Below are 23,279 nucleotides of genomic sequence, written 5' to 3' on the forward strand. Positions count from 1 at the left end.
CTAAACCCTAAACAAGGCAGACTTGCTAGGAAGATTAAAACTCTGGCGGCAAAGGGACATCAAGTAGCTTATTTTCAAAGACACCTTGCACATGCTCCTCTGACCTTTTCCTTCCCTCAAAGGTGCTTTCTTCCTTTCCCATCTTTAGGTTTTTGATTCCATGTTAAACTCTACAAATTTTCTTTTCTTCTCTACTTACCATGCTCATACCTAGTGCTATTTATATTAAAACTTTGTTCTCAAGCCTGGCGCGGTGGCTCACGCCTGTAATCCTAGCACTCTGGGAGGCTGAGGCGGGCGGATTGCTCGAGGTCAGGAGTTCGAAACCAGCCTGAGCAAGAGCGAGACCCCGTCTCTACTATAAATAGAAAGAAATTAATTGGCCAACTAATATATATATATAAAATTAGCCGGGCATGGTGGCGCATGCCTGTAGTCCCAGCTACTTGGGAGGCTGAGGCAGCAGGATTGCTTGAGCCAGGAGTTTGAGGTTGCTGTGAGCTAGGCTGACGCCACGGCACTCACTCTAGCCTAGGCAACAAGCGAGACTCTGTCTCAAAAAAAAAAAAAAAAAAAAAAAAACAACTTTGTTCTCTTGAGGTGGGCCCCCAAGGGGGCTGACTTTTTAAGGGGGAGAGGTAAGGAGGAGGGGAAGTTTTGCCTGGTATTTCTGCAAGATTACATATGATGCTAATCTGAAGTTCTCAGGCTGATGCGAAATTATGGACTAAAAAAATTTTTGTCCAAAGAAGCCCAAGGGAAAAGAAGGAGACCTCTCTGTTAGCTGTTCCACTCAAGGAGGGCCATGCACCCCTCCTGGAGTCTTACAAGAGATGCTTTCAGAGCTCACTCGGGCTTAGAGACAGCACATGGCCAACAAAATTCATCTGTCACTGAGTGGGAGGAAGAGAGGGAAGAAGGTAAGAGAGAATTAAAATTGTAAAGCCAACATCACATGCTTTCCTCCTTGAACTTTAATAACCCAGGGCTGCCTGCAGGCCCAGAAAAACCAAATGTAATGGGTAGGTACAAGGATTGCTCTGGTGCCAGGAAAATGCAGTAAGACATAACTTTTACAAGGTAGGCAATGAATAAATGCCCTACAGGAACAAAACAGGCTTTTAACATCTCCAGAGTTGGCAGCCAGATGCCTGAAACATTGGCTTAGTGCATCCAAAACGCACAACAGACAGGACCACTTTCTTCAAGATGAAGTCATCTTCCAGGAGAAACAATAGCTGAGGAGGCTGGGGTTTTATGATTCAAGGGAGGAGGGGAATTCGATCTGTATTTTCTTTGCTACAGCACGACCCATTTTTAATGCATGTTAGAGGCTTTCCATATTAGGTGAATTTTCTAGAGTGTTTTAAAAGGAAAAACATCCTGCAGCCTGCCTCAGTTACTGAAACAGCTATCTTTCTCCTCTGGTCCAGCGGGGATCCAATTCTGTCCCACGGTGTGTCTGTAACTACACCTCTTCATTTGGATCCTGCTGTTATATAATGCGGTTTGGGTATCTTGTTACATTTTGCCCCCAGAAGTGTTAAAGGAAGTGCCTGTCATCAAAATTCAAAAATAAATACGAAAACGATGCTGGCAGGGCTCAAAAACCGAAGAGATCAGCATTTTGCTTCAATTTCCTGTTCATAAAACTTTATAAAAACAATCCACCCATTTAAAAAAAAAGCCCACAACAATAGCTCACTATTCTTTTCCTAAACGCTTGCCTCATGCCACTCTAAAATTAGGTGCCGTAGTTTCCTGAGTTATGGGCTCCAAACACCATATCCCTTTCCTCCCTCCCTTGCCCCCACCCCACCTGGCATCATTCCTGAATTTAGACGCTTCTCTGGTTTATGAGCTCAGCAGAGAGATGTCAACATTCTCCCTCCCACCTGTGTTGAGCAGGCCAAGCATCTGTATCAGCTGGAGGCAGGAATAATTGAGCCTTCCTTCCCCCAAATTAATTCTCACTTCCTAGAGAAACTTTTAATATGCAAGGTTAAGTTATAAAGTGAAGGGCTAGGAAATTAAAAAATAACTATAAATGCATAGCCTCATGACATTAATTTTTGAAGAATAAGATGTTTCCCTCTCACCCTAGCTTTATAACAAAATTTTCTTTGTGGAACATTCAACACTCCATCCTTCCGTTCCTGGAAGAACACAGAAGAGTACAAGCTCTAGAATGTTTGGACAATCTACTTAATGATGCCATACCTCAGTTTAATCACCTGTAAAATGGAGATATGAGAGTTTCAAGACTTTTTTTTTTTTTTTTTTGAGACAGAGTCTCGCTCTGTCACCTGGGATAGAGTGCAGTGGGGCCATCATAGCTCACTGCAACCTCACACTGCTGGGCTCAAGTGTTCCTCCAATCTCAGCCTCTGGAGCAGCTGGGCCTATTAGGCATACACCACTACACCCCACCAATTCTTTCTATTTTTTTTTTTTTTTGTAGAGACGGGGTCTTGCCCTAGCTCAGGCTAGTCTTGAACTCCTGACCTCAAGCGATCCTCCCAGAGTTTCAAGGCTTTAATGAGAAAAAAACACATGAATAACTTAATGAGATAATACATATGTCAGCATTCTAGGCATATGGTAAGCACATAATCCATACTATTATTAATGTTTCTGGTAACTAAATCATCCTACTCCCCTTTTCTCAATGAATTAGAAAGGAAAAGATGGGTTTTAGAGATATTTTTTGCCCTCCTTGCTTCTAAAGGGGTTAATTCTCTAATTTAACCCTATGATTTCAAGTATTGATTTGACTGTTGGACATATATTAATATAAAAGAAGCAGCATGGTGAAAAGTGAACTGTCTTAAATTAGAGGACATAAGATCCAATCCTGGTTCTCCTATTAAATTTCCTGTGTGACCTTGAGCAGGTCAATTAACCTCTTTGAGGCACAGATTCTTTTTTTTTTTTTTTTTTTTGAGACAGAGTCTCACTTTGTTGCCCAGGCTAGAGTGAGTGCCGTGGCGTCAGCCTAGCTCACAGCAACCTCAAACTCCTGGGCTCGAGTGATCCTTCTGCCTCAGCCTCCCGAGTAGCTGGGACTACAGGCATGTGCCACTATGCCCGGCTAATTTTTTGTATATATATATATCAGTTGGCCAATTAATTTCTTTCTGTTTATAGTAGAGACGGGGTCTCGCTCTTGCTCAGGCTGGTTTTGAACTCCTGACCTTGAGCAATCCGCCCGCCTCGGCCTCCCAAGAGCTAGGATTACAGGCGTGAGCCACAGCGCCCGGCCGAGGCACAGATTCTTATACTGCAAAATAAGGTGATTTAAACCTAAATGCTTTTGCTTCTGTGATTCTATTATATAAAATAGCAAAGACTGAAGTGCATATGGAGTATTGTCTTGCTTTTATGCTGTTTTATTTTGGGAAAGTTTTCAAATAAAAAATGATAATATCACATACTGATGAAAGCACCCTTATCAGCATGTTTGGTATAGGCAGCCCACAGTTTGGCTTAGTTCAGTATGGTAATATTTTATAAGGGCTAATCAGAAAATTAAGCTTAACATACTCATTTGTCATATCTCTATGCATAGGTATAGAGATTCCTTTAATATCAAATGGCAATGCAAACAAGAGGTTGAAACAGGGAAGATCAACTATGAGAAAAAAAACACAGAAAATGGAGACTACAAATGGCCTAAAATATACCACTGTCACTTTAAAATAGGTACTGGGCTACATAGTTCCTGCATTATCTATACAACAGCATTTGGTTCCTACTCTGTCTTCTTCCTACAGACTTATCATGACTGTGAGACTATCGGTCCCTTCAGTGTACCAAGTCTCGCTGCCTTGTGGATTTTCTCCAGTCATAACTTCCCTCCTGCCATTCAGGGGTGGGCTGCTTGCATCCAAGTGGCAGGACTAGGCCTAATTCTGCTCTGGGTGTAACACGCAGGTGACTGCTGGTTAAGGTTGAGAGCTCTGTGCACCTCCCAGCCAAATTCTGACCCCAAATATTTACATTGATGTCACACATTTATAAAAATTGGAACTAAATATCAAGATACCTTGTGGCAACTTCTAAATAGTGTCCCATAAATAACAAATGGAACTAGTATTAATAAATTATAAGCTTCGTTATTCTTTTTTTTTTTTTTTGAGACAGAGTCTCACTCTGTTGTCTGGGCTAGAGTGCCATGGTGTCAGCTTACTTCACAGCAATCTCAAACTCCTGGGCTCAAGCGATCCTCCTGCCTCAGCCTCCCAAGTAGCTGAGACTACAGGCATGTGCCACCATGCCTGGCTAATTGTTTCTATTTTTAGTTGTTTGGCTAATTTCTTTCTACTCCAAGAGTAGAGACAGGGTCTCGCTCTTGCTCAGGCTGGTCTCAAACTCCTGAGCTCAAGCAATGTTCCCACCTTGGCCTCCCAGAGTGCTAGGATTACAGGCGTGAGCCACCGCACCTGGCCTTCATCATTCTTTAATATCTGTTTCTCCTATTAAACTGTAAGCTCTATAAGGGCAAGAAACACGACTCTTATTCAGGGCTGCGTCCCCAGTGCTGCAGGGTGCCTGGTAAGCAACAGGAGCTCTATAGATGGCGCTGATAGCTGATCGGGCATTTGCTCTCTTTCAGGCGCTGTTTTTTGACTTTAATGAAGGATCTCTTGTAATCTTCCCAAAAATCCTATGAGTGAGTACATCTATAGTGGAAGAAACTGGGGCCCAGGGAGTTCAAGCAACTTGCCCAAAGTCACACAGCTAGGCAGCGGCACAGCTAGGGTTCAAATGCAAGTACTTTGCTTCTTGAATCTGAAGTTCCAATTATAAAGGGGAACATTAATAATTCTCAGGCCATTCATAAGCATCTTAAGCTCTGTCCTGATGCCAGAGCCCATGATGCCAAGTGTCAAGGTTTTGAGCCTATATGACATGATCAAATGAAAGTCAGAAGCCCTGGGTATGAATCCTAGCTCCAGACTCCCACACTGACTTTGGTCAAGTCCTGCAACCTCTTTGCTCACTAGTTTCCCCTCCTGCTCAATCAGGGGTTGGATGTTCACTCAGGTCCCTGTCAGTTGCAGATACCAAGCGCTGGAGTCACCCTGAACACAATCTTACCTCTGGATAACTGCCGTGCACACAGTGTGCTTCTCCATCTTCCACGAGGGAGACCCTCCAGAACACCTTGAATAGTCAAGCAAGTTACTCAGCCTCCTAAGAGCCTCAGATTCCTAATCTGCAATTAGGATATAAAAGCACCTACTTCAAAGGGTGAGGTGAAGATTAGAAAGAAGGCTGGGAAAGGAGCTGACACATAGTAATAATTTCATAAACAGCAGCTAGGTTGATGATGGTCCCAAACAGAGCTGGGAGATAAGTCTGGAGAAGGAAAGACTCTTTTCAAAGCCCCCCAACCAACCAACCAGTTGAAAAGGCATCTCTAAAACTCGGGTGATTAAATAATTTCTAAGAGCAGGCGATACGTTTGCACATCCCCCAAGCAAAAGTTCCATATCAGACTCTTTTTCAAAAAATGGAATAACACGGACGAGGTTGAGTTAACTTTTGATGGAATAAAAAGAACCACTGTGATTTGGGGAGCTCACATCTGAGTGCTAAAAAGACAGAAAATAATGTTAGGTGCCATTTGCCTTATGCCAAATCTGTGACATGTACAATCTTACTGAGTCCACACAACCTGCTGAAGAGAATGCTTGCCTTGTTTTATAGATGAGGGTATGGAGGCTCAGAAAAGTTAAGTGACTTGCTCAAGGTCACACAGCTACTAAACAGCCATGCCATAACTTACTTAGTCTGCCTGGAATGCTGATGGTCTTAACCATGTAGCCACCTTCCTCCCCAAGGGTAGGGTGTCCTTGGCCCCAGAGAGCCCCGTACCCACAGGATAGCTATGTCCACAACAAGGGCAAGTGGCTTGACAGGAAGGCCATGCCTGGGGAGCCACGTGGCCTTGGGTTTTAGTCCCTGTTTACCCATAGATTCTGGCAGCTATGGACAAGTCATTTAACCTTCCTGTACACTATTTTGATCCAACAGAATGTATTGGATTAAAGTTTTTCAATCCAAGTCTTATAGAACATTAATCACTTTCATTTTATACCAGAAGGTCAGGGACAAGAGAAGCCAAGACATTGTGAGCTGACCCTCTGTCCTGGGAGCCAGGCTCGGGGAAGGAGGAAGGAGTGGAATTCATTTACTAGCAAACAGAACTGGATGGCCCTCACTCCCCTTCCATCCCAAAAATTCTGAAATTCCACTGAATTTTACATGACAGAGAGAAGAGAAAGGGGAAAAGAGGGACTTCAGGGAGTCACGGGGGAGTGTCAGGGGCTGACCTTGAAGTTGCTTTTTTGCACAGCAACCACAGCATACATACTTAGCTTGTAAGCTTATTTGGGGTGCCTCTAGGGTGGGGGAGCTGGTAGAGATGATGGAGAAGGAAGCTATTAATAAATTCTTCCTTTTGAAATGCTCAGTATTGCACAGAGCAAACACTCAATAGATGACTTAGAATTGGAGTAAAAGGAAAACAGACCTGGATCAAATTGATAGAGGCTGAGCTGCTGCCAAAGATGTATGAATGTCAAAGATGCTAACAATTTCTTTCCTTTGTTCTCAGCCACCCACCCTACCATAAGCCATGTTCAGCCTCAAGATCAATTCCTTTTCGTGCAAATGAGCACACCTCTTTCAGTGGGCTAACCACAGGTAAATCTCCCCCTTGCCGCCAAACCACACACTTGGAATCTGAACAAAGGTGAGCTGTCTGGAAGCTAAAGAATTCTTCTTGTTTTCATTTGTATCTTTGCCCAGGATAGTGGCAAATATTGTTTCATGAGTTTCCAGCTTAGTTTTAGAGCTCAAAGGATAAAGTGCTCCTAGAAGAAAGAATGAGGAGAGAGGAAAGAGGGTAAGGAAAAGACTTAAACTAAACCATTCATATATTTCATTCATTCAAAGAACAGAACTCTTCTCTTCCCAGGTAAGGTGACAGTACGCCACAACATTGGTCTGACCTGCCAAAGTCTCCATCTGGAGATATGGAGAGTAACAACACGATGTGATTTTTTTTTTTTCTGTCTTTCTATTCTAACTTTCTATTCTAAAAACAGGACTTAAGACTAATCTAAAGTCTTCCGAGTCTCAGCTGATGTTTCTACCACAAAATCAAGCTGCCTCATGAGCCACATTCCCCAGGCCACAAAAAGGTTGGCACATAATAGGTGCTTAACAAATATTTATCAAATGAATTAAAGAACAAAAGAAAGAAGTAGGCAGAGAAGATATGTACTGAGGGCTGTCAACATAAGTGGACGGACTGGTTGACTTAAAAGTTTTGTGTGTCTTTGAACTCTGGTCCAGAACAGCCCTTCCCTCCTTCTTCTCCAAAATGTTTTAAAATAGCACTGATCATGCAAATCTCAGATCAGGTTTTTCTTCTGAGAAGTTTTCCCAGATCAATCTAGCCCTGAAAAGATGGTTCCTTGTTTTGAGTTAAAACAACTCTTATTACTATCACTTTTTAATCACGTTCTACCAGGCAGCCATGTGCGAAGCTGCTTAACCTTCAGCAGTCTGGCAACTTTCTGGTTGTCTCCCCACCCAGCACTCTGGAGGGCAGGCTTGGCCACACCCACCCTGGAAGCCCAGCGACCAAGCACAGCTGGAACATCTTCAAACTAACGTTGTCACTCATCCTTACATTCTTGTGATCCCCAACCCCCACCACGCAGCACATCCGCAGCCTGTTAGGGCCCCGCTAGCTGGGCCGCCCACTGCCGGGAAGGCCGCCGGGGAAGGCCGCGAGGAAGGTCACTGTAGAGGAAGGCCGTGGGGAAGGCCACTGCAGGGGAAGGCCGCGGGGAAGGTCACTGCAGGGGAAGGCCGCCAGGGAAGGCAGCGGGGAAGGCCACTGCAGGGGAAGGCCGCCAGGGAAGGCCTAGGGGAAGGTCACTGCAGGGGAAGGCCACTGCAGGGGAAGGCCGTGGGGAAGGCCGCGGGGAAGGTCACTGCAGGGGAAGGCCGCGGGGAAGGTCACTGCAGGGGAAGGCCGTGGGGAAGGTCACTGCAGGGGAAGGCCGCGGGGAAGGCCACTGCAGGGGAAGGCCTAGGGGAAGGTCACTGCAAGGGAAGGCCGCGGGGAAGGTCACTGCAGGGGAAGGCCGCGGGGAAGGTCACTGCAGGGGAAGGCCATAGGGAAGGTCACTGCAGGGGAAGGCCGTGGGGAAGGTCACTGCAGGGGAAGGCCTAGGGGAAGGTCACTGCAGGGGAAGGCCGCCGGAGAAGGCTGCGGGGAAGGCCACTGCAGGGGAAGGCCGTGGGGAAGGTCACTGCAGGGGAAGGCCGTGGAGAAGGTCACTGCAGGGGAAGGCCGTAGGGAAGGTCATTGCAGGGGAAGGCCGTGGGGAAGGCCACTGCAGGGGAAGGCCGTGGGGAAGGTCACTGCGGGGGAAGGCCGTGGGGAAGGTCCTGCAGGGGAAGGTCACTGCAGAGGAAGGCTGTGGGGAAGGCCACTGCAGGGGAAGGCCGTGGGGAAGGTCACTGCAGGGGAAGGCCGTGGGGAAGGCCACTGCAGGGGAAGGCCATGGGGAAGGCCGTGGGGAAGGCCACTGCAGGGGAAGGCCGCGGGGAAGGCCACTGCAGGGGAAGGCCGCGGGGAAGGCCACTGCAGGGGAAGGCCGCGGGGAAGGCTGCTGGGAAGGCCACTGCAGGGGAAGGCGGCAGGGAAGGTCACTGCAGGGGAAGGCCACCCAGGGAAGGCCGTGGGGAAGGCCGCCGGGGGAGGCCGCCAGGGAAGGCTGCTGGGAAGGTCACTGCAGGGGAAGGCGGCAGGGAAGGTCACTGCAGGGGAAGGCGGCAGGGAAGGTCACTACAGGGGAAGGCCGCGGGGAAGGCCACTGCAGGGGATGGCCGTGGGGAAGGTCACTGCAGGGGAAGGCCATCTGCCAGGGAAGGCCGCGGGGAAGGCCGCCGGGGGAGGCAGCCTTCCAAAAAGCAGGAACTGGCCCAAGCAGGGCTCGAGCAGAAACCCTGGGCGTGCACGGCCACTCCCGCCACTTGCGCCCGCCTCAGCTCCGCGCCCCTCTGTCCGTGGGAAAACCGTCTTCCATGAACAATCCCTGGTGCCAACGGGGTTGGGGAGGGCTGCTGTCTTCCACTTCTTCCAACTAGTAATGGTCACTGGAATCTCTGTGCTGTTCTGCCGGGGGAGGCCAGCGACAGCGGGCATCTGCGCGGCTGTGAGACTCTGTTCAGGGAAGCACTGTGCATTGGAAGACTTAATACTGTCAGGATTGTGATGCTACACGGAGCAATCTACGGATTCAATCTAATCCCCAAATACTTCCTGTTAAAACTAGGGAAGATGCTCATCAAACCTCCAGATCTACTTACAAATTTGCAGAAAACGGGGATAGAGGAAAAAGTTAAACATACTATGAGAAAGCACACCCCAATCTAGGACAGAAAATATTCTACAAGAAAAACAACCTGGTTTCTCCAACAAATCAATGGCAAGGGGATTAAAGAAAGAAAAGAAAGAGGGATGGGGAAGTTTTCCAGAATAACAACTATAAGAAATGGGTGGACCACGTTGCGATGAATAATAATTCAAACAGCTTAACTGTACGAGGACCTCTTCAAGAAAAATTAACAATAATTCCTTAATATCTCCTAATATGTATTCCAAAGTCAAATTTGAATATGGGAACATTCGAATTTAGAGTATTAGATAATATTGGGGAATTATTGTTAATCTTTGTTAGTTGTGGTAAGTATGGTGGTTTATGTGAAAAAATAGAAGTCTTTATCAGGTAGATAGTTACTAATGAGTAAAATTACATATGACTGAGATTTGCTTAAAATACTCCCAAAAACATGGTGTGGGAGACTGGGAAGTGGTTAACGATTGTTGAAGCTGGATGGTGGTGGCTGGGTGCTAATTTTATTACTCTCTGTACTTTTGGAATGTGAGCAGATCATCACAAGGTATCATGATTAACAAATTAAATTATCTAACTTAGAAAGTTATCATTTCTGGTTTAAATCCTGGTGAGGGTATAGTTTCTCGAGGTATCATGTTTAACATACTAAATTATCCAACCTAGAAAATTATAATTTTTGGTCAATACTGGTAAGGGTATAGGGAAAATGGCACATGTAGAACCACCAAGGCAGTAAAAACTACTGTGATATCAAGAGATGTTAATATATATCAAGAGCAATACAAATATGCAAATCTTAGCCCAATATTCCTACATGTGTGAATCTACCAAAACAAAATAATCTAAAAGAGGAAAAGATTTTCAGTGTACTGTCATTTAAATAGTGATGATTAGAGATAATAATAGACTAGCTGCTAAATATGAAGACTACACTACGTTCCAAGAGCTATGTCAAATGCTTTATACATTCTTCTTCTCTAATCAACCTTTTGAGGACTGTATCATCATTCCCTTGGCATAGTCTCCAAGAACACCCCACTAGGGAGTGGCAGAGCAGGAATCCGGATCTGGCTGGCTTCAGGGCCCACACTCTCCAGTCCTATGCTAAATTGCTCTGAAATCCAAATTTCAGGCAATAGGGGATATTTAATTAAATTATTGTACATCTACTGGATGAACACTGCATAATTAACAAGTATAATCATAAAGCCAAGCAACATGGGAACATGCTAAGTGAATAAAATGCAAAATGGAAACTGTCTATGAGGGCATCTATGAAATATAGATATGTGGAAAATAAACACATGGAAAAGCTTGTCAGGGAAAATACACAAAATGAAAATCATGTCGTATGACAAGGAAGGTCTCCCAATTATGGGGATGTGGTTACTTATTTGTATTAAAAAATTGAAGGGGGGATAATTTGAATTGAAGTACACACACAACTGCTGGTGAAACCAAGGCATTTTGGTAGTAACATTTCCATAAATAGTGCCAATCATCAGTTTCTTCATATAAGTTTTTTTTATTTTTCTTTGGAACTCTACCAAAATCAAAGGAAGAAAAATATTCCTCTTCTCCTCCCCGAAATATTTTTCCAATGACCTCTGTTAGGCATTCACCTACTTTGATCAGGAAGCAAGAATTATCCTATAGTTATAGTTTCTTCTTGCAGCAGATGCAAAGTAAAAGGTTACAAGATGAATGCTTAAAACCACAAGAGAAAAATAAAAAAAAGACAACAGCTTAAATGAATCTACAAAGGATTGTTTCATGAATGGGTCTCTCTCTGAGTCTTGTGAAATCCTCTCGCAGGTCATTTGTTATTAGTATGACTGAAAAAAGCAGCAGAAAGCAGGAGATGCATTCTCCATCTTATCACGGTCCAGCCGCGCCACGCCCTAACTGCATGTACCACACTGCTAATGGCCTCGGAATCCCACTCCAAGCCCAGCATCCCACACTTACTTTTCTCCTCCTCCCTGTCATCGTCCCAGGAAAGACACACCTGACCCACTCCCAGAGACAAGTTCACAGTGTGATTATGGACGTGGAAGAGCTTTGGAATCTATGAAATGCTCTACAGATAGAAGGTTGTCTTGATTAAAAAGCTGATACGTGCTCTTGTATGTTTATTTTGCCATAAATGAATTCCAGAGATGCTCCTTGGAGAGGGAGGGAAAGAAACCCCAACTAGCTAGATCCCAGGTTATTTTAACTGCCAGAACCAGGGTTGCCATAAATAATCAACTTTTTATGACAAAGCTTCTGCAACTGCCCTGGGGATCATTATCCCCTGAATAAAGCACTAATCTGCGAGCCAAACCACATGACCAGTTGTGATTCTATGTGGTATTCATCAGTACCTGTCACCAAGATAACCCTTAATCTTAAAAAGGGGAGGTAAGAATATTTTAGAGAGAGCCCTTCAAGAGATTTCCCTTTAAAAAACTAAACAGAGAGAAAAGGTCTTGAGGAAAGAAGGAAAACAGGAGCCAGAGAGCCAGCTGGAAGAGAAGGCTGTGCCAAAGCCACCAATCCTCCAAGGAGTTAGTGCAACTTTTGTCGAAGATTATGTCAAAGCTGCGGTTTCAACGCCTTCGCACATCAGAGGGAAAAACACAAGACACAGTTTGCTGAATAGAGAGCTTTAAACAGTTCAAGTTTAAACAAACAGAATTCTAGGAATTAGGAAGAGAGGAAATTGCAAGGTGCTTTGCAAACCACTAAAAGAAAAAGATGTCTAACATTTAACTATTAAATGTCGGTGATAAAAATGGAGATTTTGTTGTGAGGGTGTTTATTCCGAGGGGGAAGGTTGGTAAGGACAGGAAGCAATAATAGTAACAGTAATTGTAATAGTAAATGGTGGTATAACTAGCAGCCGGGCTTTTTTGATCACTAGTTAGGGGCAGCATTGTGCTGAGTGCTCTGTAAATGTCATCTCCTTTAATCCCCATGACGACCCCTGGAGCTCAGCCCTACTGATGACTCCCTTTATAGATGAGGACACTGAGATGCAGACAAGTTCTACAACTTCTTCGAGGTCACAGTGACAGCACTTTGAGTCAAACCCAGATTTGCTTAAAAGCCCAGGCTTTGAACATTTTACACACAAGGATATAACTACTAGGTCTCACAGATCAATACTATTTTTGAAGATTATTGACAATTACAAAGTTCAGAGCTGATGGCCAACTTGGTCAGCATTCTACCTCGTTGCCTTCCACCCTAAAGATAAAATGAACGAACTACTAACTGGTCCATTTCAGTAACTGTGGATGTTTTCTGGAAAAGGATTAGGATAATCTGGGGAGTTTTTCTTTATTTATGGTCCATCATTATTAAGAGCTAATTATACACCAGAATTCTCAGAGCAAAATATCTTAGCGGCATCACTGTTTGAAGATTTTTTTTTAACAACCCAAGTGTTCACTTGTAAAAAGAATGAAGAAACTCTGTGAGGTGACAAGGTCAGGGTTACACAGTCAGCTAATTATTGAACACTGTGAGGAACGAATACACTGGAGTCTAGCACTCTGAGTCTAGATTCTGACTCTGCCACTCATTTGTGCTAGGACCCTGGGTGAGTAAATCTTTCTGAGCCTCAGTTTCCTCACCTATAAAATGGAGTTGAAAAGAGTACCTCCTTCACAGGGCTTTTTGTGACAACTGCCTGAGATGGTGCATGGATGGCACAAGGCACAGTGCTGGGCACAGTCAGTGTTAGCTGCTATTCCTGGCACAGCCTACAAAGTAGCCACGCCATTGCATGTACAAAGACCCCTGCACTTCATGCCATGTTCTTCACAAGAATATTCAGGTGTGGAATGAGTTCTAAACTGACATTTACAAAAGCACAGTTTAAGAATCTTGCCCACCTTGAGACCTCTTTTTTCCCCAAACCATAGTCAATGGTCAAGGAAGAGGGAAACAATCTCTGTGTTCTTTTCTGATGGAATTTGGATATTTGATAAATGCTGATGACATGATGGCAACTTTTCTGGCACATTCCGTTAGAATCTTACAGACCCATCATCAGTACCAGCCAGGTAGCAATGCTTTCTGTTTGTTTGCTTTTATTTGTAATGCTGTTGAGAATTGACTAAAGCTGTTGCTCTTGGTTATCACAGAACAGCAACTCAGTGAGGCCACATTTTATAGGCATAACAGAGCCCAACTAATCCATTCTAGATTGCGTATGTTATTGGCACCTGGAGTCAATTATTAAAGAGCTTCGAGAACAAGCAGCCCATGCCACAGTGCATCCCAAGGCTCTGGCTTCTCAGCATTGATTCCTCTCTTCTTTTTTTTTTTTTGAGACACAGTCTCACTTCCAACTTCCAAGTCTCACAGCAACTCCTTCCTTCTGGTCATAGTGACTGGTTCAGGCATGAGAACCAGGCTTGGGATTTTTGCAAGAAGAACTGGGCAAGAAAGCACCCCTAAGGCCGGGTGAGTCTCACTCACCACATAAACGAGCACTGGCCTTCCTACTCGCTTGCATTATTCAAGATTTATATTATGTATTAAGCCTTGCTTTTCTCAGCAAGATTGTTAAGCTCTTTGCAACTAGGATACAAGGATCTTAATCTATTGATAAAGCAACGCTTTTTTTTTTCCAAAACCAAACATAGGATGGCTTAGGAGTCATTTCCTAACAATGCCAAAGAGAGGAAAGTAGAAAAACATCAAGGATGTTTCATAGGTAAGCTTTTGGAGGTTGATGGCATGAGGAGTTAGGGATTCCATGAGTGTCTAGAGCTACCTCCAAAAGCTCCACTTGTCTGGCTGCCCGCTCCTGGGCCTCCCACCACCCTGTACTGCACTGTCTCAGCACACAGGAAACCCCATCAAGGTCTCAAGTTTCAGTGTCAGTCTGCTAATGAGAACTACGCAGAACTCACTACTTGTCACCTGGTCATACCAATAAATCTACCTTTTTTCTTAGATGAAAATTCACTACCCCAAATCCCCTTCATACACCAACTCTAGCCACATTTGGATAGGGTAATTTGAAGTGTTTTAAAAGGTGGGGGCGGGGGTTGGTCAAACTCTCCCCCCCCATATTTCACATTGTATTCCAGCATTAATGTCAAATGGATCAAAGATTTAAATGTAAATATGAAAACATAAAAATACACAAAGAAGATGGGCATGTTCCCTAGTGTAGGGAAGACTTTTTAAACTATGACTCAAAGTTCAGAAGCCAGAAAAGATTGATAAATTTTTTCATCATAAAATATAAAAGATAAAATAAGAAGTTAAAAAAAAAACCCTTCTACATGGCAAACAAAACAACCACAAAAATATAAGCAAAGACAAATGACAAATTGGGAAAATATATTTACAACTCATATCAGAAAGATTTAATCTCCATAATATATAAAGTCTTCCTGGAAATCAAGAAGCAAAGGACCAACAACCCTGTCTGAACAACTGTAGTTGGATTAGTATTAAAACATTCACAAGGAGCAATGCCAATTATTTTGCATGAAGATTTTAAGAGATAGCTGGGTGCTTATGAGTTCAGAGCACACACTGGGACACTGGGTGGTCCAGGTTTAAATCACAGCTCTGTCACTTTCTCATTTGTGTGTGGGCAAGCTACCTCACCTGCCTAACCCTCATCTGTAATGCGGGATTACAATAGCATCCACTCTGCATGGCTGTTGTGAGGATTAAATGCACACGAACGTACTCAGTGACTACCTGTCACATAGTAAGTGCTCAATAAATGTCTGTCATTGATGTTCAAGAGGAAATTTTTTAAATTAATATAACCTGACCTTAAGACCTTGCAGTACTCGGAATGCAAGTTCTGTGTAAAGTATAACAGACAAAAATAAACATCAACATTTTTATAACAATATGGTTTTTCTGGCTTCTTAATTTTGATTCATAGTTAGAAATGTTGTCCCTACACTAGGGAATATGCCCATCTTACACACATTGTTATATTTACAACAACCATGAGTATTACTATTTCCATTTTACAGATGAGAAAACTGACACTCAGAGTGGTTAAGTGACTTGCAGCTAAGTGGTAAAACTGAGTTTCTATTCTAGCTATGACTGGCTCCCAAAGCTGGGTGTTCGTTATGCTATGCCATACCGTCTCTTCCTAATTTCAAAGCTAAGAAAGAATTTGTCCAACTAAATAGTAGTAGGAAAAGGTATCCAGAGCTGGCAAAATTTTTAAAATTCTAGCCTTCAGGTATAAAAGCTGACTCTGGTCCAGCAGTACAAGTTGCCATCGGTATGGAAGGGAGAGAGTCTATCTGAGTTGCAGCACATCTTTACCACGTCCTGCTACTGATCTTCCTTCTATCACCAAGAAGACAGAAAGGTTCAAGAGGGCTCTCGTGTAGCTGTGGGTGCAGAGGAGCAGATGCTGCTGCTCCCCGGGACAGATTTTCCACGGAGCAACTGCTCTCTCAAGACCTGCCAAAGACAGGTCTGCAGCGGAGAACCGGCCGGGCTCCGGGCGAGGGTGCGACCGCCGGCGCCTCGCACCTCCCAGCAGCCGGTCCCCCGCTCCCAGCAGCCTGCCTGTCCAGCTCATGACTGAGACAACACCCCCACATTTGGCCCAGGGTGTTCAAAGCCCATAGCTGAAACAGCCCCTCAAGAACAACCCTGCCAACCCCCACAGACAGGGCTTTTCAAAACAGGCACAGAGCCTCATCAGTCTTTTCTGTGGAAATTCCAATATATACTTTCTTTGCCTTTAAATCGTTGGAATGCTGATTTAAAAGCCTGCAGCTAAAATGTTCTAACAAACAGTGGGCTCTTGTCTCTGCAACAGCAGTGTTTCAGAGGTCAGGGAGAGAGCCCTCACCCTCAGCCTCGTCATTCGATGGGTTCCACAAAGAGGGACTTGTCTTCAGGCTCTAGGGAGGATATCCACAAAGTGCCAGAATTTTAGCATTGTTCACCAAATCTCTACCAAGTATAGGACCATATTCCAGTCCCCAAATAACAGCAATGAACGGCGTTTAGGGTTTACTATCTGACAAGTGTGTTACGGTACTTCACAACGTCCTGTAAAGAAAATACTGTGATCACCCCATTTTATTGAGGAGGTAACTGAAACACGGAGAGGAGGTGCAATCTGCCCATGGTCACAGAGCTTGTGAGCAGCAGCGCTGGGCTTGCACACGCAGCGTGGCTGGGGGCACACTCTTCTCCACGATGCTACGCTGTCTCTCACGGGGATGACGGCCATGGTGGTGGTGATGATAGCGGTGGAGACAGCAGCAGTGGTACCAACAGTCATGGTGGTGGTGGCGATGGATGATAACCTGGCCTTGTGCTAAGTATTTCCTATATATTATCACATTAAATCTAATCTTCCAGAAGGTCCCATCTGTTTCACCTTATCCACCCATTTCTCTTCACCTCACCCGCCTGCCATTACCCCAGCTCACGCTGCCACCAGCTCTCACCTGGACTAGTGCAATAACCTGCAACTGGTCTCCTTGCTGCAAATAGCACCTGGACAATCTCACCGCATTACAGCAGCCAGAAGGATCACTCAGACAGTTATCTCAGATCTTAGCACTCATTCTCCTGCCTAAATTCTCTGCTGGCTTCCCCTGCACAAATCCCAATTCCTTGCCAGGACAGATGAGGCCCTGTGGGATCCAGTCCCGTCTGACTCTCAGACCTCACCTCCTGCTTCTCTCCTCCTCACCCACCGTGCTCCACATAGCTTCCTTAACTGCCGTCCCCGTAACCTAGTACCAGGCCGGGATGCTTGTTCCGGCTGTTTCCTCTGCTTCTAAATCTCCGTAGGACTGGCTCCTACTTGTCACTGAAGCATCAGCTCCAAAGACCCTTCCTCAGAGCTTCCTTGACCTCCCAGCTATGGCAGGTCCTCAACTCCCACCTCTTCCTGGTCTCCCCACTCCTGTCCCCTCCCCATGCCCCAGCCCCAGCCATCTCCAGACCGGGCTGTGTCTTTGTTGATTTTCTGTTATTTACTGCCCCTCATCCAGGCTGCAAGCTCCGTGAAGGCAGAGATCTTGTCCCTCATGTTTGCTGCTTTGTCACCAGACCCTCAAACAGTGCCAGCACAGAATGGAGTCCAATAAACATTTACTGATGAAATAACTGAGTTATCTCATTTACTCTCCTCAAGAACACTTTCAGAAATGAGGCAACAGCTCTGCAATCTTTAATAACACACCCAAGGCCACATGGCTAGCAAGTGGCCTTTAACTCCAGAGTCCACACATCTTAACCCCCATGCGGTGATCGGCCCTGGTGACCCTGACTTTTCACCTCCTTTCTGTGCATTTCAGTGTCATCTTTACTCCAAAATAAGAAGATTAGAAGGTCTTCCATGTTTCATAACTACCTTCCAAGGGTATTTGGAGTTAAGAGCCCATGTTCTTAACCACAACCAAGGGTTGGCAAACTTTTCCAGTAAAGTGAAATTATTATAATTATTTAAGGCTTTGTGGGCCATGTGGTCTCTGTTGCAACTATTCAACTCTGCTAATGCAATACAAAAGCAGCCAATAGTGAATTTAAGAGTGTGGTTGTGTTCCAATAAAACTTTATTTATAAAAACATACAGTGGGCCAGGCTTGGCCATTGTTTGCTGACACATAGAAGAGACAACTAGACAAGAAGTCTGTAGTTCTCCTCTGTCATTCGGTTATCATCAGACCTGGTAATCATAGACGATCTCTTCCCCAGCACACTGTGTGTACATTCAGAAGAAATAATCAGCATTTTTAAAAAGGTCAAGGTTTTCTGTTCCAGTTCCAAGTTAACCAGTCACCATTAACACAGAAGCAAAAACAGCTCTCTTCTGGTTTTTTTTTGTGTTTTTTTTTGTGGACCTAAACTTGAGCGACCTCTAAGTAAGCCTGGCAGCAGGGGCTCTCTAGCAGACTTGTGTCCAGACTCAGAGAGGATTCAGGAGGGCAACGGTCTGGTGGTGAGTTACCGGGAAATTAAGAACTTTGACATTCCTGCTGCATCAGGAGTGTAATGACGACTTTGGTCAAGAGGGGCCAGTGGAGGATGTTCAGAAAGAGTACACAAACTAGGGGGCCCAGGATCCAGTGGGGTCATAGGAAGCAGGCAGAGGTCTGAGCGTGACAAGAAGGCAGCCCTTTTCAACCTGGCCCCATTTCAGCTCTACCCAGGACATTTGCATCTGCTGTGATTTATTTTTTTTTAAACTTAAAAAATCATAGCAAATGTTATAGGTCATATAACAAATATTGACATTCCCACATCCAGGATTAACTACTCAACATTTTGTTAAATTTGCTTCCAGTGCTTTTATTTAATAGACAAAAGAAGTAAAATAGTATCAGAAAGCTAACATCTCCCCTAGCTACCCCCTCAGTCCCACATCCACCTTTAGCCACCCCCAGTGGCAACTATTAGCATGAATTAGGTATGTAACCTACCAGTCCATTTATCATTACAAAAAACTTTTTATTAAGAAAAAATTCATATAACATAAAATGTGTCATTTTAACCATTTTAAAGTATACAATTCAGTGGTGATTAGTATATTCACAATGTTGTGTAGCCATCACCATTATCTAATTCCAGAAAATCTTCATTATCCAAAAAGACACTCCAAATCTCCCCTCCCCCCAGTCCCTGACAACCACTAATCTACTTTCTGTCTTTATGGATTTGCCTATGCTGGACATTTATTCCATCATGTAAATGGATTCAAACAATATATGACCCTTTGTATCTCACTTATTTTTGTCTTATTTTTTTAAATTTCGGCTTATTATGGGGGTACAGATTTTAAGGTTTCAATAAATGCCCATTCCCCCCCTCTCCCCACAAGTCTAAGTCTCCAGCATGACCATCCCCCAGATGGTGCACATCTCACTCATTATGTATGTATATACCCGCCCCCCTCGCCCCTGCCCAATACCCTATTACTGTAGTACCTATGTGTCCACTTAGGTGCTGCTCGGTTTATACCAGTTTGCTGGTGAGTATATGTGGTGCTTGTTTTTCCATTCTTGGGATACTTCAATTAGTAGAATAAGTTCCAGCTCTAACCAGGAAAATATAAGATGTGCTATATCACCATTTCTTAGAGCTGAATAGTACTCCATGGTATACATATACCACATTTTATTAATCCATTCTTGGATTGATGGGCACTTGGGCTGTTTCCACAGCCTTGCAATTATGAATTGTGCTGCTATAAACATTCGAGTGCAGGTGTCTTTTTTGTAGAGTGTCATTGGATCTTTTGGGTAGATGCCCAGCAATGGGATTGCTGGATCAAATGGTAGATTCACTTGTATTGCTTTAAGGGATCTCCATATTGCTTTCTACAGAGGTTGAACTAGTTTGCAGTCCCACCAGCAGTGTAGGAGTGTTCCTCTCTCTCCGCATCCACGCCAGCATCTATTGTTTGGAGACTTTTTTGATTTGCATTTCCCTGATGATTAGAGATGGTGAGCAATTTTTCATATGTTTGTTGGCCATTCTTCTGTCTTCTTTAGAAAAGTTTCTGTTCAAGTCCTTTGCTCACTTTTTTTTTTTTTTTTGCTGCTGTGATTGCCTTTGGGGACTTCTTCATAAATTCTTTGCCTAGTCCAATGTCTAGGAGAGTGTTTCCAATATTTTCCTCTAGAATTCTAATAGTTTCATACCTTAGGTTTAAGTCTGTTATCCAGTGTGAGTTGATTTTTGTGAGAGGTGAAAGGTGTGGGTCCTGCTTTAGCCTTCTACAGGTGGCTATCCAGTTTTCCCAGCACCATTTATTGAAAAGGGATTCTTTTCCCCAGTGTATGTTTTTGTCTGCTTTGTCAAAGATTAGATGGCTATATGAGGATGGTTTTATATCAGGATTCTCAGATCTGTTCCACTAGTCAATATTCCTATTTTTGTGCCAATACCAGATTGATTTAATTACTACAGCTTTGTAGTGTATCTCACTTTGTTAAAAGAAATTTCAGAATATTAGGAGGATATAAATGTTTTGGTTACATGATTTGCTTTTGTGCACTTTGAGTCAAAGTTGTAAGTTTGCCCATCACCAAGATAGTGTGCATTGTACATGTTAGGTGCATATTGACCTGCCCCCCAACCTGCTTGGTTTCCATTGAGTTTTACTACCATATGTGTACATGGGTGTTGATCGATTAGTTGCAATTTAATAGTGAGTACATATGGTATTTGTTTTTCTATCCTTGCAATACTTCACTTAGAAGAATAATCTCCAGTTCCATCCAGGTTGTTACAAAAGGCATTTTTTATGGCTGAGTAGTATTCCACAGTATACATATACCTCATTTTATTAATCCACTCATTTATTGATGAGAACTTGGGTTGTTTCCACATCTTTGCCATTGTGAATTGTGCTTCTATAAACATCTGAGTGCACATGTCTTTTTGATAAAATGACTTTTTTTCCTTTGGATAAATACCCAATAGTGAGATGTATCTCATTTCTTTCACTTAACATAATTTTTCTAAGTTTCAACCATGTTGTAGTATGTATTGGTATTCATTCCTTATTATGGCTGAATAATATTCCCTTGTTTGGTTATTGACATTTTGTTTATCCATTCATTAGTTGATGGACATTTGGGTTCTTTCTACTTTTTGGTTATTATGAATAGTGCTGCTGTAAACATCCATGGGCAAGTATTTGTTTGAGTATCTGTTTTGAATTCATTTAGGTATATATCTATGAGTGGAACTGCTGTGTAATATGGTACCTCTATGTTTAATTTTTTGAGGAACTACCCAACTCTTTTCCATAGCAGTTGCACTATTTAAATTTCCACAAGTAGTATATAAGGGTTCCATTTTCTCCACATCCTTGTTTACACTTGTTCTTTTCCATTTCCTTGTCCCCTTTATAATAGGCATGGTCATGGGTATAAAGTAGTATATCATTGTGGTTTAGATTTGGTAATGACAATTGATGTCAAGCATCTTTTCATGTTTTTACTGGCCATTTGTATATCTTCTTTTGAAATGATCACTTTTTATCTCTATATTTATTCCAGGTACCCATAAATAGTGTGTAGTATTGTTTTCTGAGTGTAAAACTAAATATTTTCTCCATTTAGCATTGTTTTTGAGTTCCCTCCATGTTGTTTTACATAGATCTTGTTCAAAGTTTAACTGTATCCGCCCTTTCTTGCGTCACATTTTATCTATCTATTCTCTTATTTATGAGTATTTACATCTTTTCTTTCTTTCTCTTTTTTTTTAACTGGTAAAAATTTGAGGCACTTACTTGTACACACCTCCTTTTGCATTAATGAGCTTAGTTTTCTAAGGCTCAAACTTATATTTATAATGCAGGATCACAGAATATGCACATTTGCAGTCTTATCAGATGTTCTGTTATTTTTTTAAATATATATTTGTAAAATGAAATGCAACTTTGGGTCACACTTCAGGAGACTCCTGAGCCTTCGATGTATATCATGCCCGCATGTTCACCAAGCTGAGTAACTATTCAATTTTTCTGAATTTTCAATATTCTTAAGTGTCATTGCAAGCTTTCCAACCATGAGGTCTAATTCTTCTGCATTACACCTGTCAGAACAGTGACTCCCAAAGTTTGCTCCCAGGACAGCAGCAGTATCATCTTTGAACTCGTGAGGAATGCACATTCTTGGGCCTCATCCCAACCTGAATCAGAAATGCTTCAAGTCTTTCAGGTGATGCTGATAGATGTAAGAACCACTGTATTCCCCTTTAACAAGTGAGAAGCACAAAAGGACCAATCTCATAATCCCATCACTAAAGTAAACAGGCTAAGAAAAGAGTTTGCACTTTTATACGACAGAGAGTCTATAGACCATGGGGAGAGAGTGTGGAATAGTGGTACAGAATGAGGCTTTAAGATCAGAGAGAACAGGGTTCAAATTCTGGTTTTGCTGGGTGGTACCTCTGGGAACTGCAGCAAGTTCTTCCATTTTCCTGGTGTTACCTCAAGTGCTTGTGAGGACTAAAAGACATGTTATGCTAAAGGTCACATGTCATGTGACTCCATTTATATAAAATATCCAGGAGAGGTAAATCCACAGAGACAGAAACTGAATTAGTGGTTGCCAGGACTGGGAGTAGGGGAGTAATTGCTTAATGTGTATAGGGTTTCCCTTTGGGGTGATAGGTTTGGAACCAGATAGAAGTGATGATTGCACAACATTGTGAATATATTAGATTCCTCAGAATTGTATACTTTAAACGGTTAATATTATGTGAATTTTACCTCAATTAAGTAAAAAAAGAGATATCACATGGAAAATGCTTCACATTGCACTGGATATAAAGTAGAAAGTGGGTATCATTATTGTAAAAAGATGAAGTTTATGTTAAATAGTAAGAAAAACAGGAAGCAAGTTATATCTCCAACAATGGTGGATGAATTAAATAAAGTTATGTCCCAGTTGAACATTCCAATACTAGATATTAATAGATATTAAGGATAATAAGGTCCAGGTATATATATATGAATAAGAACAATATTCTTATGTATCAGATTAAAACAAGCCACAAAACAGTATCTGTGCATCATGTCATAAATTTGTGTGTGCATGTGATTATATTCAGGAGGGCTATACTCCAAAATATAAAAAGTAGCTCTCTGGATAGTAAAATTATGATTTAACAGTCTTTCCTTAAGTTCACCTATATTTTATAATTTTCTGCGATATCCATGTAATGCTAGCATAACAAAGAAATGAAAGTTTAAGGCCAGGCATGGTGGCTCATGCCTGTAATCCTAGCTATTGGGGAGACTGAGGCAGAAGAATCACTTAAGCCTAGTAGTTTGAGGTTGCAGTGAGCTATCATGATACCACAGCACTC

General features: G+C 43.0%; 1 protein-coding gene across 4 annotated transcripts in view; it reads right to left on the minus strand.

Moving 5' to 3' along the window:
• The window catches only part of ARHGEF3 (Rho guanine nucleotide exchange factor 3), a 304,041-nt gene that overhangs the window by 69,147 nt on the left and 211,615 nt on the right, over positions 1-23,279 (minus strand). The gene's annotated exons all lie outside the window — the stretch shown is intronic.

This window comes from Microcebus murinus, chromosome 1 (genome assembly GCF_040939455.1).
Source record: "Microcebus murinus isolate Inina chromosome 1, M.murinus_Inina_mat1.0, whole genome shotgun sequence".
NCBI lineage: Eukaryota > Metazoa > Chordata > Mammalia > Primates > Cheirogaleidae > Microcebus > Microcebus murinus.